At 41.8% G+C, this 20,783-nt stretch overlaps 1 pseudogene across 1 annotated transcript; it reads left to right on the plus strand.

Moving 5' to 3' along the window:
• The first annotated feature begins 11,528 nt into the window (after nt 1–11,528).
• Nucleotides 11,529–12,413, plus strand: LOC114906179 (annotated as a pseudogene). The gene has a single exon (XR_003796392.1). The product of XR_003796392.1 is annotated as a ferritin light chain pseudogene (transcript).
• Nucleotides 12,414–20,783: the final 8,370 nt, after the last annotated feature.

The raw sequence follows: 20,783 nt of genomic DNA on the forward strand, positions 1-20,783 counted from the left end.
GGTTTTCCTTCCCGGGTTCTCCCCCTGTCTCTTGCCCACTCCTCCCCCCCACCGGCCTTTCTCCACCTCCTCCTCCTCCCCCTTCTCCTCCCGCGCCGCTTTTCTCAGAGCCTCTGCGGGCGCTGCCTGGTCTCCTCTTCTTCCCGATCTGCCTCTGCCCATTCAGAAAGGTGCCCAGAGTGGGACTGCCTCGGCTGCCACCATCGCTATTGCCCCTGCCATTGTTTCCTCCAACAGGGCTGTTCTTGCTGGACGCGATCCCCGCTCTACCTCCCTTCCCCACCACAGCCCTCTTTTTTTCCTCCCGTGCTCTCTTTACCCTCTCTACGGTCCCTTCCCATGTGCCCCCTCCCACTTTGTCCGTCTGTCCCTCCCTCCCCTCAGGCGCCCGGGAGCGCGCACTGCGCGGCCACCTGTCATAAAGGGCGCGCACCCCCTTCCCCACCCCCACCCCCCACCCCGCATTCTTGCAGCCAGCCCAGTCCACCGCGCCAGTGATGCGTTCCACCCCCAGCAGACACGCAGCTGGACATCACTCTCCCACGCCTTTTAGGGTAGTTATGTGTACCGAGAGGGCGCTCTGAAGTTTGGGGAAGAATATTGCAATGGCTTCTTCCACCAAGCGTCTAACCATTCAACCTCTACCTACCCTTAACTTCAGAGTCTAGGCCCCCAGTAGGGTGGGTTGTATTGGAAGGGTTGGATGAAGGGACATTCCCCAGAGAACTGGAGAAGGGTGATGGGTTTTTTGGAATAAAGAAGGAGAGAAGAAGGAAACGTGAATGTGCCTGGAAGGATATGGGATGTGCCTGACTGCTGTCATAGAGAAATCCCTTAGGTGGTCATTTTCCTTCAGAATTCCTGGGAACCAACAGGAAACAGCAAGGGATTTGAGAGCAACTTAGAAGGGACCATTCAGCACTCCTGGAGCTCTGGGTGTAATGTTGGGGCCTAATCCCCTGAGTCACCACCACTAGGAGCCAGGGCAAAAGATGGAAAGGCTAGTGCTAGAACAGAAGGGGTAAAACTAAGCTACTTTGTGTGCACTTGTTCCAGCAAGCCATTACCACAGCACAGCTTCTCCAGTCTGGCAGGGCCCAATTTCAAATGTATCTGCTGCCACAGCTGCAGCCTCATTTTGCTGCCAAAGCTCAGGCTTTGAGACCTGTTATGTGCAACTCTCACAGTCACCCTCAACAGAACCTCTATGGCCTGTCACATAACCCTTCCCCAGAAATAGCACAGGTTGGGAGGGGTCTGTTTCCCTTTCCCTGGCAAAGTATGAAATATCATACTTCTAGATATCTCAGTGCCAACAAGGTCTGGGTTGCCTTTTCAAGTTTGAGGCACTCTCCTTGGGTCTTTCATCACTGAGCGGTAAACGGGGCCCTTTTACAATTCCTCATCTCCATGCCTTCTGTTTTGCCACTCCACCTGCTTGGAACGCTCTAGTCCTTTCTCCTCATTTTTTTTTACATCTTTTTTGGAGTATAATTGCTTTACAATGGTGTGTTAGTTTCTGTTTATAAAAAAGTGAATCAGTTATACATATACATATATCCCCATATCTCCTCCCTCTTGTGTCCCCCTCCCACCCTCCCTATCCCACCCTGCTAGGTGGTCACAAAGCACCTCCCTGTGCTATGCGGCTGCTACCCACTAGCTATCTATTTTACATTTACATTTGCTAGTGTATATAAGTCCATGCCAGTCTCTCACTTCGTCCCAGCTTACCCTTCCCCCTCCCCATATCCTCAAGTCCATTCTCTAGTAGGTCTGCGTCTTTATTCCTGTCCTGCCCCTAGGTTCTTCATAACCTTTTTTTTTTAAGATTCGATATGTATGTGTTCACATACGGTATTTCTTTTTCTCTTTCTGACTCACTTTACTCTGTATGACAGACTCTAGGTCCATCCACCTCACTACAAATAACTCAATTTCGTTTCTTTTTATGGCTGAGTAATATTCCATTGTATATATGTGCCACATCTTCTTTATCCATTCATCTGTCGATGGACACTTAGGTTGCTTCCATGTCCTGGCTATTGTAAATAGAGCTGCAATGAACATTGTGGTGGTACATGACTCTTTTTGAATTATAGTTTTCTCAGGGTATGTGCCCAGTAGTGGGATTTCTGGGTCATGTGGTAGTTCTATTTTTAATTTTTTAAGGAACCTCCATAATGGCTGTTTCAACTTAATTCCCACCAACAGTGCAAGAGGGTTCCCTTTTCTCCACACCCTCTCCAGCATTTATTGTTTGTAGATATTTTGATGATGGCCATTCTGACTGGTGTGAGGTGATACCTCATTGTAGTTTTGATTTGCATTTCTCTAATGATTAATGATGTTGAGCATTCTTCATGTGTTTATTGGCAATCTGTATATCTTCTTTGGAGAAATATCTATTTAGGTCTTCTGCCCATTTTGGGATTGGGCTGTTTGTTTTTCTGATATTGAACTGCATGAGCTGCTTGTAAATTTTGCAGATTAATTCTTTGTCAGTTGCTTCCTTTGCAAATATTTTCTCCTATTCTGAGGGTTGTCTTTTCATCTTGTTTATGGTTTCCTTTGCTGTGCAAAAGCTTTTAATTTTAATCAGGTCCCACTTGTTTATTTTTGTTTTTATGTCCATTTCTCTAGGAGGTGGGTCAAAAAGGATCTTGTTGTGATGTATGTCATAGGGTGTTCTGTATGTTTTCCTCTAAGAGTTTTATAATGTCTGGCCTTACATTTAGGTCTTTAATCCATTTTGAGTTTATTTTTGTGTATGATGTTAGGGAGTGTTCTAATTTCATTCTTTTACATGTAGCTGTCCAGTTTTCACAGCACCACTTATTGAAGAGGCTGTCTTTTCTCCATTGTATATTCTTGCCTCTTTTATCAAAAATAAGGTGACCATATGTGCATGGCTTTATCTCTGGACTTTCTATCCTGTCCCATTGATCTATAGTTCCGTTTTTGTGCCAGTACCGTACTGTCTTGATTACTGTAGCTTTGTAGTATAGCCTGAAGGCCAGGAGCCTGATTCCTCCAGGTCCATTTTTCTTCCTCAAGATTACTTTGGCTATTCAGGATCTTTTGTGTTTCCATACAAAATGTGAAATTTTTTGTTCTAGTTCTGTGAAAAATGCCATTAGTAGTTTGATAGGGGTTGCATTGAATCTGTAGATTGCTTTGGATAGTAGAGTCATTTTCACAATGTTGATTCTTCCAGTCTAATAACATGGTATATCTGTCCATCGGTTTGTATCATCTTTAATTTCTTTCATCAGTGTCTTATGGTTTTCTGCACATAGGTCTTTTGTCTCCTTAGGTAAGTTTATTCCTAGGTATTTTATTCTTTTTGTTGCAATGGTAAATGGGAGTGTTTTCGTAATTTCTCTTTCAGACTTTTCGTCATTGGTGCATAGGAATGCAAGAGATTTCTGTGCATTAATTTTATATCCTGCTACTTTACCAAATTCATTGATTAGCTCTGGTAGTTTTCTGGTAGCATCTTTAGGATTCTCTATGTATAATATCATGTCATCTGCAAACAGTGACAGTTTTACTTCTTTTCCGATTTGGATTCCTTTTATTTCCTTTTCTTCTCTGATTGCTGTCGCTAAAACTTCCAAAACTGTGTTGAATAAGAGTGGTGAGAGTGGGTAACCTTGTCTTGTTCCTGATCTTAATGGAAATGCTTTCAGATTTTCACCATTGAGGACGATGTTGGCTGTGGGTTTGTCATATATGGCCTTTATTATGTTGAGGAAAGTTCCCTCTATGCCTACTTTCTGCAGGGTTTTTATCATAAATGGGTGTTGAATTTTGTCAAAAGCTTTCTCTGCATCTATTGAGATGATCATATGGTTTTTCTCCTTCAATTTGTTAATATGGTGTATCACGTTGATTGATTTGCATATATTGAAGAATCCTTGCATTCCTGGGATAAACCCCACTTGATCAAGGTGTATGACCCTTTTTTTTTTTCCCGCGGTACGCGGGCCTCTCACTGTTGTGGTCTCTTCCGTTGTGGAGCACAGGCTCCGGATGCACAGGCTCAGCGGCCATGGCTCACGGGCCCAGCCACTCCGCGGCATGTGGGATCTTCCTGGACCGGGGCACGAACCCGTTTCCCCTGCATTGGCAGGCAGACTCTCAACCACTGCGCCACCATGGAAGCTCAATGGTGTATGACCCTTTTAATGTGCTTTTGGATTCTGTTTGCTAGTTTTTGTTGAGGATTTTTGCATCTATGTTCATCAGAGTTATTGGCTTGTAGTTTCCTTTTTTTTGTTATATCTTTGTCTGGTTTTCGTATCAGGGTGACAGGGCCTCATAGAATGAGATTGAAAGCGTTCCTCCCTCTGCTACATTTTGGAAGAGTTTGAGAAGGTTAGGTGTTAGCTCTTCTCTAAATGTTTGATAGAATTCGCCTGTGAAGCCATCTGGTCCTGGGCTTTTGTTTGTTGGAAGATTTTTAATCACAGTTTCAGTTTCAGTGCTTGTGATTGGTCTGTTTATATTTTCTATTTCTTCCTGATTCAGTCTCGGAAGGTTGTGCTTTTCTAAGAATTTGTCCATTTCTTGCAGATTGTCCATTTTATTGGCATATAGTTGCTTGTAGTAATCTCTCATGATCCTTTGTATTTCTGCAGTGTCAGTTGTTACTTCTCCTCTTTCATTTCTCATTCTATTAATTTGAGTTTTCTCCCTTTTTTTCTTGATGAGTCTGGCTAATGGTTTATCAATATTATCTTCTCAAAGAACCAGCTTTTAGTTTTATTGATCCTTGGTACTGTTTCCTTCATTTCTTTTTCATTTATTTCTGATCTGATCTTTATGATTTCTTTCCTTCTGCTAACTTTGGGGTTTTCTTGTTCTTCTTTCTCTAATTACTTTAGGTGTAAGGTTAGGTTGTTTATTTGAGACTTTTCTTGTTTCTTAAGGCAGCATTTTATTGCTATAACCTTCCCTCTTACAACTGCTTTTGCTGCATCCCGTAGGTTTTGGGTCATCATGTTTTCACTGTCATTTGTTTCTAGGTATTTTTAAATTTTCTCTTTGATTTCTTCAGTGATCTCTTGGTTATTAAGCAGTATATTGTTCAGCCTGCATATGTTTGTATTTCTCCTTCTCATTTATATCTGTGAAACTCATCTATAAATAATAGCTCATCTTCAAGTAATTGATATTTTTTGAGTCCCTACTATGTGCCAGATACTATGCTAAGCAATTTACATGAATTATTTTATTTAAGCCTCACAACAAACACAATTTTATTATTCCTCTTTTACAGGTGAGAAAATTGAGCCATAAACAAGTTAGATATACATATCTTGAGAATAAAAGCAATATCTTCTTTATCTTGCATGTGTCAGGCCCTGTGCAAATACATTTGCATCTTTCAGTCACTGGGATAAATGTGAAGAAAAATAAGGGTAACTGCTGAACTGTGACCTCTCCCAAATTCATATATTGAAGCCCTAACCACCCAATACCTCAGAATGTATTTGGAGTTGGGTCTTTAAGGAGGTGACTAAGTTAAAATGAGGTGTCTAGGGTGAGCCCAAATCCAATATGAGTGGTGCCCTTATAAAGGGAGAAAATTTTGACACACAAAGAGACACTAGGGGCACATGAGTACAGAGAAAAGACCATGTGAGGACACAGCAAGAAGGCAGGCATCTGCAAGACAAAGAGAGAAGTCTCAGGAGAAACCAAATGTGCCAACACCTTGATCTTGGACTTCTAGCCTCCATAGAATTGTGAGAAATATTTTGAAGCCACTCAGTCTGTGGTATTTTGTTATGACAGAACTAGGAGACTATACAATAGGAAACTATGAGGTGTCTTAGTAAAAGGGTGGTAGAAAGGACTTATTACAGGATTTGAGCTTTGGCTGGGTAATTTGGGGGAGAGTCTAAGAAAGTAGGGGTTCATTCTATATTGAATGCTATCAGAAAGGAAGGGCAATTCTATGACTGAGCACCTTAATAAATCCTATCTATAAGGAAGGAAGACTAAAGTGAGAATTAAGCTTTTGTGGGTGGCACAGTGACCTTGTTTTTGTCTGTGCTTAGACTAAATTATGAAGCAGCTTTGCTTTGTCTCACTTTTTGATGTTCTCAGAGTAACATTGTCTGCTGTGGGTATTTTGTGAGATTGTTTATGTCCAGCAGGAGAACAACAGGTTTGTGTCCTATCTGTGAGTGCCAGGCCAGGTTTCAGATGTAAGGGGCTGCTTTTTTTTCCTTTCTCGTATGTGACTACTTAATGCCATTCATTAGTTGTAACTAACTTGGCTTTAGGCAAGTTACTTTACTTCTCTGTGCCTCAGTTGCCTCACCTATACTTAAGGGAAATGGAATTAAACATAGGGTAGTTGTGGGAACTAAATGGAGGAATATACATAATGTCCTTAGAACAGGACTTGGCACATAGGTGGCGTTCATTGAATATGGGCTATTATCCATTTCTCTCTTCTCAAGCAGACCATTTAGCATGAAATTATAGTTATGTATTGATATATTCTCTCTTACTAGACTACGAGCTCCCTGAGGGCAGCAATAATGTCTATTGTCATAGTAATAATAAATAACTTTTATTGAGTGCTTTCAATATGCCAGGCACTATTGTTAGTTGTAGTTACTCCAAGAAAACTTCTGAGGCTCCATTCCTACCTGTAGGCTAGCCTGAGTGTCCTCCCCTATGCTCCCACAGCACCCATGTTTACCTTAATCACTATACTCAGCATATGATACTGACGCTGTCTGCTTATGTGTCTTCTTCCCTTTCTAGACTGTTCACCTATAGAGGGGAGAGCAGGTACTTTTAAACTTTACAAATAAAACTTGTATATATTTAGGTGGACAATGTGATATTTTGATATATGTATACATTTTGAAATGATTACTACAATCAAGATAATTAACACATCCATCACCTCACATAGTTATGATTTTGTTTTCTTTTTGGTGTGGTGAGAACACTTAAGATCAAATCTCTTGGCAAAGTTCAACTATAAAATACAGTATTATTAACTATAGTTACCATGCTGTACCTTAGATTTTAAGAACTTACTCATCCTGTATAACTGAATCTATATACCCTTTGACTAATAGCTCCCCATTTCCCCCACACCCAGCCCCTACCAAACACCGCTCTATTCCATTTTTGAGTTCAACTTTTTTAGATTCCACATGTAAGTGAGATTATGCAGTATTTGTCTTTCAGTTTCTGGCTAATTTCACTTAGGATAATGTCCTCCAGGTTTATCCATGTTGTCACAAGTGGCAGGATTTCCTTCTTTTGTAAGGTTGAATAATATTCCATTGTGAATGTGTAGGTGTGTGTGTGAGTGTGTGTGTGTGTGTAATACTTTCTTTATCCAATCATCCATCGACAGACATTTAGGTTGTTTCCGTATCTTGGCTGTTGTTAATAATGCTGAAATGAACATGGATATCTTCAAGATACTGATTTCACTTGAAAGCAGGTACTTATAACTTTGGTACCCATGTCTGAGCACAGTGCCTAGCACAACAGAGGCACTGAATATAAGGCATTGATCAGATTTTCACTACATTCTTTGCCTTGTCTGAAGTGGAACTCAGGTCAAGGCAGCTGTCTTAGCTGTCTTGTCTTAGCTCACATTGCCCCTTTCCCTGGGGTTTTATCGACTAAAAATGTAACAAAGGATCTCTTACATAGTGTTTTCCCTATAAGGTAGATCTAAAGGAGAGAGTCACCATAAGACTTCAATACAAGAAGGTGCCATTTGGGAACAACTAGCCCCTGCTATTTAGCAGTCAATTGTAGCATGTCCATTGGGGCAAAATGGAATAATGAAGGAGTATGAGACTAGGACCCAGAATCTTTGGTTTTGACTTTAATTTTGCTGTTGACAAACTGTATGATGTTCAACAAAGCACTGAACCTCTCTGACTTTCAGTTTCTCTATGACAGAAATGGAGAGAATAATCTCTTTATTCACTGGCTAATAGAGCTTGATAGCAAGATTAAAAAGAGTTTACTGGAATTTCTCTTTGGGAAAATATTTAACTCCTCCATTATTTCCATGTTGCATGCCTGGATGATTCTTAGCCTCTGGAACTGGTGTTCCAAAATGGTCACAGCCTTTCAGATGCCAAGCAAGTGCCATGGGTATTGCGATTTTTTAGCCTGCCATACTCCCTAACAGTCCCACAATTCAGCCTGTTCCCAGTGAAGGGAACTATAGTGTCTGGAAACTCTGGGGACATAAGAGGTGCTTCTTTCCTGTTGTTGGACCCAGAAAGTTTCTTTCCATTATGCTGAGGACAGACAGGATGTTTTTCAGCTCATATTTGTTTTCTACCTTAGCCCACAGGGATAAAATAAGGTGAATGACAGAATAACATTATCGCAGTATCACATGCATATACAAGGGAGGAAACTACCATATTATTTTTCATATAATGTACCACCATTGTGCCCAGAGACTATATAACCATCATAATAATGGCCTCTGGCTGGGACTTTATGGCACCTTTCCCTTGCAAATTCCAGAGAATGGACCAAAGGAACTCGGGGGGGGCCAGATTTGAGAGGGCAGTGAATTGAAACCAGCATTAGCTGTTCCTCGTGTTTGAAGGGCAGTACCCAGAACACTGAGGGCTCCCATTAAATATTTGAGGGGCAGCACCCAGCACATTGAGGGCTCCCATTAAATATAATGGAACTGACAAATTGCCTCAATACTTCCCTCCTTTGTCGTAAATAGCATTAGAAAACTATAGCTCTCTCCCTCCTGACAATAGACACACATGTCACTTTTTTTCTTTCAGCAACCCTAGGAGGAGCAAGGGAATCTTCATTTATGAGTTATTCAGCTAGTGTTTGGTTGGGACCCTGTATTAGGTCTCAGGAGGAGAAAACAGAGACAACTAAAGACATAGTCTTTACCTCAAAGAAACCTAAAGTCTATTAGCCTAGGGATGGAAACACAGGAGAGCAATACTCTCAGGCAGTGCAGAATGAGGGCTGAGTGAGAGGTGAGAATAAGTCAGGGCCTTTTTGGTCAGGAGGCCAAAGGAGTTTGGGGTTCCCCAGGGCATGTGCCAGGTAGGGGTGTCCCTGGGGGAGAAGTAGGACTTGCTAGGCAGTGAGAAGAGCATGAGCTGAGGAAGTGCTGAAGAGGAATGGTGAGCAATGTATTTGAGAATCAGTGACATGAACATCATGGCTGGAGCCAGGGCTTGCTCCAAGGAGGAAGCCAAATTTGGATGGGTTGAATGGGGCCAGACTGGGAAGGCTTTGGAACTCTAGGACATTTTATCCTTGAATTCTCACTCTCTACTTTATAAACGTGGAAAATAAAGGTCATGGTCACATACTAGGTAGCTAGACGAGGCACTGAACCTTAGTGTTTAGATGATAGCAATGATGAACATTTGTGATTTATGATGGACGTTCACATACATCATGTCATTTGTTCATGACAATTTATTAAAAAACAATGCCCCACTGTGGACATTCCCTTCCCTGAAGCCTTAAAACAAATAAACAAGCAAAACCCTTTGCTTGAGTTCATTGTTCTTTGAAGGTAGAGCTGAGTTGTAACATCTGGGCCCACAAATCAAAGCCAAATGAGTTAAGTGCTGGTTCCAATTAAGTGTGTCTGGGGTGTCCTGCCCCCATTTTCTCAGCATGCTCAGCTGCTGTGTTCAAAGCCAGCCTAGGCAAGGACAGCTTCTCCCACTGAGCACTTTCTCAGGATGAGCCTTTGAAACATGCTGGGACAGGCTGCATGACTCAAAGTTAGGGAACTGAGGTCTGGAGAAAACCATTTTCATCTTCAGTTGCCAAGGGCCATTGAAGAAGCCCCAGATGAAGGCACAGGTCAAATGTTTGTGGCCTAGCAGCACTGAGGAGGGCCTAAGCAAGGTGGTAGTAGGGGTGTTGGTGGGTGGTGAGTGTGTCCAGACTTAGAGCAGGACCATGGACAGAGATCAGCAGGCATCTTTAACCAGATCCCACAGTGAAATGCAGCTCTCCATCATGCGGCTGGGCATTCTGTGTTCTGCGGATAATGTATGGAATGTGTGATGTGGGTTTTGAGCTTCCTTGGGTTGGGCACCATCAGACTGCCCTGCACAGTGTGATCTCCCTCTCAGGCACGAACTCACAGGCCTTATTTAGTGTGGGAGGTATTAGTAGTGCCAAATGTACACTGTTGAAAACTGCAGTGTAGTCTTGTGGTTTGAACAGTAGCCTTAGAGTAGAGACCCAGTCAGACTGAGCTCAACTAGCCTTAGAAACATCTGGTTCAAGGCTTCTTGGACATGGTTCCCTGTTCTCCTTTAAGGAAAGGACCTTAAAGGATTCCTCTTAATATAAAATCCGGTACCCCAGAGTGTACCTCATTCCCTGACCGCCACCAACCCAGGCAAAGGGAAGCAAGCTGAGCTGTGTTGTAGTAGAAAAGCACTGGACTTGAATCAAATGACCTCGGGTTCTGCCCCTTACTAGTGTAATCCTAGATGGCTTACAGAGTCTTCTCAAAGCCACAATCTCTTCATTTGTAAAAAGGGGCTAACAATTATAATCTCTACCTCACAGAGAGAAGTTCATGAGTTAAGGTGTATGAAAACACCTGGCAAAAGGCTTGGCATATACAAGCATAAAATAAATATGTCTGCTTGTGCATGTATTCCAGAAGTTCCTGAAATCTCCCTTTCTGCAGGAAAGCTTTCCTAAGTCATTGATGAAGTCATGAGTTTCCTTCTATCCACGCTAGTATTTCCTGTTGTATCTTCCTTTTACTCTGTTCATAACTGCTGCTCCTACTGCTGATGTTGATAATGGTGGTGATGATGGTGATGGTGATAGTGTAATGTGGTGAATAATGACTGTCTCAGATCATGGAACAAATAATACAGGTAAAAGGAGAGTGAGAAAAGATTACCTTAGGAAGGAAACAGAAGCTCTGGTTGAATTTGAGGCCTGGCCTTCCCTGAACTAACCTCTCCAGCTCCATCCATATAGGCAATCATGTCAAATCCCCAAGGACATTGCACTGGGAATTATGCAGCAAAATATGTGGTCCTAATTAGATCCTGCCCAGAATGGAGGATGTGTTTCAAAAGAGCAAGTGCAGAACAAGGCAAGAAAAGAGATGTTCCCATCCATGTAACACAAATGCTCCCTGAGCACCCTCTTTGGCTACATACAAACCAATCCATTGGCATCTAGGAAATGTGGAGTCAACACACACAGAGCAGTCAATGAGTGTCCTCAGCTTTGTTAAATAACAGGGTATTCTCTCTCGTTACTTCAAACCTTCAGAATCTTCAATGGCTTCCTAAAGTCTGAATAACAAAATGTCAAAATCTCTAGGCTAATAATCATGAAATAGTTCCAGTATCTTTCCAGCTCTACATAGCTGGCACTCCAACCACAGGACATTCTCCATTTAATATGTCCATGTCTTTCCTTATGCTGTTCCCTCAGCTTGGAATTCTCTTTGTGCTCTTCTGCACATCAAAATTCTCTTCGGCAGTGCGCTCGGTGGTCCCCTTGATCTGTCTCTTGCTTCAACAGTGTTTGGATGGAACAGACCCAGGGATGCCCTTTGCTCCAGCCTCTGACCACCCTCCAACCCTTTTTCCAGTCGCAACCTTCGGAGTCAGCCACTCAGCTATCCTTGTTCACCGGGACCAGCCAACACCATTTTTTGAGCTTAACTCCTTATTACCAATCAACCATGAGCTCCCAGATTCATCAGAATTATTCCACCGAGGTGTAGGCCACCGACAACCACCTGGTCAACATGCGTCTGCAGGCCTCCTACACCTACCTCTCTCTGGGCTTCTATTTTGACCTCGACGATGTGGCTCTGGAGGGCGTGGGCCACTTTTCCCGCGAATTGACCAAAGAGAGGCGTGAGGGTGCCGAGTGTCTCTTGAAAAGGCAAAACCAGCACAGTGGCCGTGCCGTCTTCCAGAACGTGCAGAAGCCATCTCAGGATGAGTGGGGTAAAACCCAGGATGCTATGGAAGCCGCCATTAACATGAAGAAGAACCTGAACCAGGCCCATTTGGATCTGCATGCCCTGGGTTCTGCCCGCGCAAACCCACATTTCTGCAACTTCCTGGAGAGCCACTTGCCAGATGAGGAGGTGAAACTCATCAAGAAGATAGGTGACCACCTGACCAACTTCTGCAGGCTGGCTGGTCCCCAGGCTGGGCTGGGCGAGTATCTCTTCGAAAGGCTCACCGTCAAGTATGACTAGGAGCCTCTGGAGCCCAGTGGCCTTTGAGGAGCCCCTTTGGTGTCAGGGCTTCTGCCTGAAGCCCGTCTCTGCAGCCACCAGGCAGTTTTTAACCACCCTGGAGCCCTCTCCCAAGCCTTGGACCAAATGGAAACAATAAAGCTTTTTGCAACAGCTAAAGAAGAAAAAAATCCTTCTCTTCCTTTAAGGTCCTTGAAGTGTCATGTCCTTTCTAATGCCTTTCTTTAATCCCCCTGTATTACTTTTCTAGGACTCCTGCAACACTTTACCACAAACTTGGTGGTTTAATAGAAACTCATTATTTCACAGTGGAGGCCAGAAATCCAAAATCAAGGTGTCGGCAGGGCCATGCTCCCTCTAAAGCTCTAGAGGGGGATCTTCCCTTGCTTCTTCCAATTTCTGGTGCTCCTGGTGTTCCTTCACTTGTGGCAGCATAACCACAATCTCTGCCTCCATCTTCATATGACCTTCTTGCCTGTATCTCTGTATTGCTCATCTTCTTATATGGACACCTGTCACTGGATTTAGGTCCTATCCGGTCAATCCAGGATGGTCCCATCTTGAGATATGTCACTTAATTAAATCTACAAACACCCTTTATCCACATAAACATAAATTCACATCTGCAGGTATCAGGGGGTTAGGACTTGGGTGTATCATTTTTGGGGGGCATCACCATTCAACCCATTACATCCTCTAAGACCAAATTAATATCCCCTTCTTTTGACATTACACAGCATATTCTCCCATCTATATTAGAGATTTATGAATACAGTTCTGTCTCTCTTACCAGAGGGAAAATTCTTTAATGCCAGGGACTATGTCTTATTCATCTTTGTGTAATTCATTACTTATCCCAGTGACTGACATATAGTAGGTATTCAGTTGGTTATTGTTGACATTTTAAAATGGTTGATTTACTTTCTACTTCTGGCATAGAGGGAAGAAGCTGTGGAAGGCAGGCTTGGGACAACAACGTGCTACCTAACTATCAGAGTTATGATTTAGAATAAGTGCCTGCCTCTGGGAAAGTATTATCTCCCCTTTCACAAGGAGGCAGTTGTTACTCCTTGTAGTATTATAATCCAAACAGCAAGGATTTCTTGAGAATTACCAATTCAACCTATACTTTCTCCCTTAGCATTTACTGATTTATTCAAGTATTTACTATTCAAGTAAATTATTATTCAAGTATCTATCTATCTACCCATCTATCTATCATTCATTCATTCAGTTAATTGACCCCCTATGTGCCAAATGCTAGGCTAGGCCTGGTATGGAGATACATAAACCCACAAGATATAGATATTGCCCGTTATGAGCTTTGTGTCTATCCAGAAAGGAAACATATACATATGACATTTATGGGGTCAGATATAACCATCTGCAGGTAGGTGTGACTGAAGGACTACTGCCAAAGATAAGTTAAAGAGTCCATTACCTCAGTAGAACTTAGAAGCATGGACTCATCCAAGAAAGCCTACCATTTTTTCCAGAAACTTTCATTCTCTTTGGGCTTCCCGTGAAACAATATTAATTACCCAGGGCACATATATACTGCCCATTTCATGGATCAGAATAAAACATGCCTAATTACCAAATTCTATCTAACTACCAACCCTTTAAAAAACAAGAGTAACCCAACTCTTTATTCTACAACAAATCCCAGGAGGTTAAGGCAGACCACCAGGAAGTTTGTTTGCATGGTGTCCCCTGGACATACACCACCACCCCCACTCTGGGAGACACTGTGAGTAGGACTTTGGAACTTACAATCCTGGGTCCCAGATGCTGCAATTAAGATGCTTTAATAAAGCAGTAGAGTTAAAGGCTGCCTGAAACTCCTGGAATGAAGTAGCAGAGAGTGGAGTAAGGAGGGGAAAGTGGAAGGATATATGTTTCCCTTTGGGGCCCAGGGGCAAAAAGCTAAGAAGGTAAGAATAGGATGGAGGTTGGGTACAGGGAAATAGTACTGCTTACATATCCCCCCACATAAACTAATAAAAAGTAGCCATGGGGGTGAGGGGATGGAGTGGGGAGTCCCAGCAACAAACTGACTGGAGGAGGGCTTGGAGTCAGGTGGCTGAACACTGTGATTGAAAACTAAACTCTTTTTTTAAACATCTTTATTGGAGTATAGTTGCTTTACAATGGTGTGTTAGTTTCTACTGTATAACAAAGTGAATCAGCTGTACATATACATATGTTCCCATATCTCTTCCCTCTTGGATCTCCCTCCCTCCCACCCTCCCTATCCCACCCCTCTAGGTGGTCACAAAGCACCGAGCTGATCTCCCTGTGCTATGCAGCTGCTTCCCACTAGCTATCTATTTTACATTTGGTAGTGGATATGTGTCAATGCCACTCTCTCACTTCATCTCATCTTACCCTTCCCCCTCCCCGTGTCCTCAAGTCCATTCTCTACATCTGCATCTTTATTCTTTTCCTGCCCCTAGGTTCATCAGAACCATTTTCTTTAACATCTTTATTGGAGTATAATTGCTTTTCAATGTTGTGTTAGTTTCTGCTGCATAACAAAGTGAATCATCTATACGTATACATATATCCCCATATCTCCTCCCTCTTGCATCTCCCTCCCACCCTCCCTATCCCATTGCAGCACTATTTACAATAGCCAGGACATGGAACCAACCTAAGTGTCCATCGACAGATGAATGGATAAAGAAGATGTGGCACATATATACATGGAATATTAGCCATAAAAAGAAACAAAATTATTTGTAGTGAGGTGGATGGACCTAGAGTCTGTCATACAGAGTGAAGTAAGTCAGAAAAAGAAAACTAAACTCTTGAGCTTTCCTGTGGTGCTGCAGTTTTGGCCCATGAGATTTATAATAATACCAATGCACACTTGTATGGTGCTTTACAATTTATAAATTTATTTCACATCTACTATCACATAGCCTTTAAAGGTTGAAAAGAATGGCTAAATTCACACCTCCTCATGATGCCAGAATTCCATATTAACCATTTCATTTGCTTCTCATACAATCTTAGTGAAGAAAATGATCATTAGCATTATACTTACCATTTAACAGAAGAGCAACCGAGCCAAGAGGGGCAAGTGACTTGGCCCAGTCACATAGTTGGTAAGTGATACAGTTGAACATTTACCAGAAATACTGAACTACTTGCTATTACCAGAAGCTGTGTGTTCTTTCATGCCTCTATGCCTTTGCAAGAGTACTTTGTTCTGCCTGGTACGGCCTTCCCTCCTTTGGTGATCTGCTGCTCACCTGTCAAGGCCTAGTTGAATGCCACCTCCTTACCAAAGGCCTCCCTGACTCTTCGTACCTTCCCTAAAAGAATGAGTGGCTATCTCCTCTGAGCTCTTACAGTACCTAATATAGTATAAATCTCTATTAAAGTACTTATCTTAGTGTATTACAAATATTTGGGCATGTGTCCACTCTCACACTGAACTGAGAATTCCTATCTCCTTGAAGGCAGGAACCTTGCTTCCTTCTCTTTGTCTCTCCATTCTTCAGACAGTGCTAGGCACTTACATTTGAAGAATAAAATGTCTAAATAAGTGAATGAGCTGAAGATTTTATGTATACTTTTATAACAGCCATGGCCCCATATCTCCAAAGAAGTTGGTTCCCTCTTGAGCCTAGCTCAGTCAGTCAACATGTTTATCAAAAACCAGATGAGGTTGGGCTAATCGCCAGGCTCCTCATTTAATATGAGGTCACCCTGACCGGGACCACTGTCTCTACAAGAGGTTCAGTTCCAGGATTGGTGTGACCCTGAAGATAACCCATCCCACAGAAAATGCCCTCATGTCTCCCTGCCTGAACTTAGGTGGCCATAGAGAGGGAGAGGAGGTTAGAATGGAAACAGGAAGAGAAAAAAACGACAGTAGGGAAGGAAAGAGAAGGGAGACAAGGAGGGAAAGATGCTGGAGAGGAGAGAAAGAACTAGGAGGGAGGGGGATACCAGAAATAAGCAGATGTGCCACCTTAAATCAGATGGTGGATGTTGTAGGCATTAGCTAATTGGTACCGTCCTCATGTAAAATAATATCAATTGAGTTCTAGTCATGCACTCTGACTTTAACAATGAACACCTGTGCCCTTTACACTTTGCAAGGATAGTAGCAAGGTACAGTTGACATAGGCTCTGGTGTGAAGCAGATATGTATTCAAACCCTGAACTGTGTGACTTTGGGCAAAGAACAACTCTCTGAGGCTCATTTTCCTCATCTTTCAGATAAGGATAATATCTACCTTGTAGGGTTATCTACCTTACGAAGATTAGTGGGACTATACAAAAAGTGCTTGGTAAATAGTCAGCAAATGACAGCTACTATTATTATGTGCTTTCAGGAAGCTGCATAGTGAAAAAACGCAGACTTTGGAGACAGACCAAGGTTTGGATTCTATTTCTGCCATTTACTAGCTAGATTTCATATCCTCCTTCTGAGACGTTAACTCCGTCACCCTTTGAATTGCTACCTAGGCAGTGTAGTATAAGAGTTAGGAGCATGGTCTCTGGAGTTTTAATCCTGGTTTATTGTGTGACCTTGAGTAAATTACCTAACAACTCAGAGCCCTAGTTTCCCCATTTGTAAAGTGGGAGGAATAATAATAGTACCAATTTCCTAGGGTTGTTGTTAGGATTAAATGAGGTAATTTATGTCAAATGCTTAAAATTGTTTCTGGTAGATATTAAAATCTCAAAAATAGTACCTATTGTTATCCTAAAATACTTTCCACACTCACCATCTCATTTATTTCTCACAATATCCTGTGAAAGGTGTATTCCATCCTCATTTTACAGGTAAGAAAACTGAGGCTCAGCCTTGTTCAGACTCATATAGGTAGTAAATGACAAAGCCCAGACTAAAAGGTGTTTGCTCAATAGCTTTAATGTCTCCGTCTTCTCCTCTACTTTAAACCCTAATACCTACACTATTTCTCAGTGCTTTGCTTTGAATGCCATGCAGTGTGTCAGGTGTGCCAGGAACTCATTCTGGAAATGTGATATAGACTCATTCTCTACAGACATGCTGATGGGCTTTGACTTGACTACTTGTTAGAGAAGACATGACTTCTAAACATTCAGCTACATATCACCTTCTATGAAAGCTAGATCCACCGCTTCCCTGCTTTGCAGAAGTCATTGAATATTGCCTTCCACCGGAAATCAGAATTCTCTTCCTTTGCACATTTGGTCATCCTGCCAACATGCTTTCACTTTTGTCTGACCTAATCAGCTAGAATTTAAAGCTCTAAAATATTATTTTCCACAAACACGCTTGTAACTCAGCAAAGTTGGCTAAAAACACATTTCTGTAAAGAAAATTCTAATTCTCTCTTGACTTCCATTATAAAGTTGAAGGCGTGTTCCCATAGAAACGGTCCCCACAAAACACTGAATCAAAGCTTTTGGTGAAGAAGGGTCAACTATGCTGTGTTGGCAAGGACTGGGCAAGACTGGGCAATGTGTGAAATGATGTACATGAAAACAAAGTGCTATATAAATAGAAGATAGTACTAGTAGTGAGAGCAGTACAAGCATCCACTCTTGGCCTCACAGCCATTCTTACCTACTTTCAGCTTCTGGAAAGTAGTAGGGGCATCCCTACCTTAGATCTTTGCAAGCTGCACTCTACCCCCCTTCCCAATACCTATCATGAGCACTCCCTATCATGCTTTGTTGTTTTTTGAACTCCATAGCACTTACCATCTAACATACCAATTGTTTTACATTTTTAAGTTGTTTATTTTTGGCCCCTCTCTCTTTAGAATGTAAGCAACATAACATGGGTTTTCTTTGTTTTTTCACTATTGTATCCCAGCACCTGGAACATCTTGCCTGATACATAGTAGGTGTTCAATAACTATTTTGTGTGCGTGATGGTTACCTTTAATTATTTATTTTTTATTGACATACAGTTGATTTACAATGTTGTGTTAGTTTCTGCTGTACAACAAAGTGATTCAGTTATACATATGTATACATTCTGTTTTATATTCTCTTCCATTATGGTTTATCACATAATATTGAATATAGTTCCCTGTACTATACAGTAGGACCTTGTTGTTTATCCACTCTCTATATAATAGTTTGCATCTTCTAACCCCAAACTCCCAATCTATCCCTCTCCCACCCTGTCCCCGTTGGCAACCACAAGTCTGTTCTCTATGTCTGTGAGTCTGCGATAACTATTTGTTGAACAAAGGAAGGGATGAATGAATGAACGAATGATGACTATTGCTCCCTCTGTCTGAAAATCTCATCTCTCTGCCTCAACCCCCTTCACCTGATTAACTCTTCCACAGCCTCTAGAATGCAGCAGAAGTATCATTTCCTCAAGAAAGATTTCCTGCTGCCTTAATGTTGGTTGGATCCTCCTATCAAATCTTGTTACCACAGCCTATACTTTTCCTACAGAGCACAATTGCAATTAAATAACAAATTATATAATATCTTATTTGTTGTCTGTCCCCCTCAAGACAGAATCTCCATGAGGGCAAGGATTGCATTCTGTTCACCTCTGTATCCTCAGTGTCTAGAATAGGGCCTGACACATAAGAGGTGCTTAGTAAATAAGGTATGAATGACTGAATGAAAATTGTGTCAGTTATGGGATAGAGCAGGGGTTCTCAGCTTAAGCACATACTGTTTAACATAGGATTCAGACATATCTAGAGGAGTGGTGGGGTAGTCTCTTTAGTGATCTATTTGGATGAGGGATTGAGACTTCTGGGAAAGAATTCATCCTATGGAAAAAAGAATGGAGGCTGACAGGGTTGGATGGATAGCATGAGAAAGAAAGGTAAAACTGAATAGAGCACCAGTTGCAGTGTCTACCACTTAGTTTGTTCTTTGGCCCAGGTCTTGGGACACTCCAGCCTGAGTTTTAAAAAGTGTGTGACAGGAGGAAGAACAGTGACAGCACTTTTGCCAAAAATAGGGCAGATTTAAAAAACACGAGGCAGCCCTGCTTTGGGAACTTTCTTATTAAATGAAACTTAAAAATGGAGGCATATCCTGGCTAAAAGAAGACCCATGGCGCAGAAAATAAGGTCCTTAACATCAGCTCCCGGTGGTAGCACCATCTTTGGCAGACATCGACAGTGGTGGCAGTGATGGCAGCAGTGGCTGCAGAAGCTCTGGAATACAAGAGACCTGCAGTTAAGTGCCACAGGGAAGAAGAAAATGGTGGAAGACAAGTTTCAGCTGAGAGGACTGTGATTGTGAGCACATTTCCTGGCAACACTTAAACGTAATTAGGTTACAATATTCTAACCCCTGTCCAGTAATTTACTTTGTAGAATTTATTTTGCCAACTCTGGGATATTCTCTCTCCTTTGGTAATCAGCAGGGGCCACCTAGCCTTGGCTGTCCCAGTCATGCCAGCAATTTTCAGCAACATTCACATCTCTCTCTCCCCATGCTTTCAACTTGTTATGTTTTTTTATTAAAAATAACAGTTTTATTGAGATATAATTCACATACCAAACAATTCACTATTTTAAAATGTACAATTCAGTGGTTTTAGTATATTCATAGAGTTGTACAATTAGTTTTAGAACATGACTGTTGCCCCCAAAAGAAACAAGAAATTCTGTACCCATTAGCAGTAATTTTCCATTTCCCCCAATCTCCCCCTGAGCCTAGGCAATCACTCATCTATTTTCTGTCTCTATAGATTTACCTATTCTATAGGGACCTGTAGAGCAATTTGGGGAGTATTTCCATCTTAGCAATATTAAATTTCTCAGTCCATGAACACGGGATGTCTTTTCAATTATGTATGTTTAATTTATTAAAACAATATTTTGTAGTTTTAGAATATAAGTTTTGTACTTTTTTGTTAAGTTTATTCCTAAGTATTTTATTATTTTTGATGCTTTTATGAATGGAATTGTTTTCCTAATTTCATTTTTGGATTGTTCATTGCTACTGTATGAAAATACTAATGATTTCTGTGCATTGATTTTATATCCCAGTGGTTCCCCAACCTTTTTGGCACCAGGGACCAGTTTCGTGGAAGACAGTTTTTCCACAGATGGGGGTGGGGGAAGGGGATGGTTCAGGTGGCAATGCAAGTGATGGGGAGCAATGGGGAGTGGCAGATGAAGCTTCACTTGCTCACCCACTGCTCACCTCCTGCTGTGCCGCCCGGTTCCTAACAGGCTGAGGACTGGTCCATGGCCTGGGGGTTGGAGACCCCTGCTATATCCTATAACTTTGCTTAATTTATTAGCTCTAATAGTTCTCTGTGGCCTTTTGAAGTTTTCTGAGGTATAAGGTCATATCATTTATGAATAGGAATAGTGTTACTTCTTCTTTTGCAATTTGGATGCTTTTTATTTCTTTTGCTTGTCTAATTGCTCTGGCTAGAACTTCCATTACAATATTGAATAGAAATGGTGAGAGGGGACAACCTTTTCTTGTTCCTGATCTTAGGGGAAAAGCTTTCAGTCTTTCACCATTGAGTATGATGTTAGCTGTGGGTTTTTCATATATGGCTTTTATCATGTTGAAGAAG

The sequence above is a fragment of the Monodon monoceros genome, unplaced genomic scaffold (assembly GCF_005190385.1).
Source record: "Monodon monoceros isolate NGI ecotype Baffin Bay Population unplaced genomic scaffold, NGI_Narwhal_1 Super_Scaffold_22, whole genome shotgun sequence".
Classification (NCBI taxonomy): Eukaryota; Metazoa; Chordata; class Mammalia; order Artiodactyla; family Monodontidae; genus Monodon; species Monodon monoceros.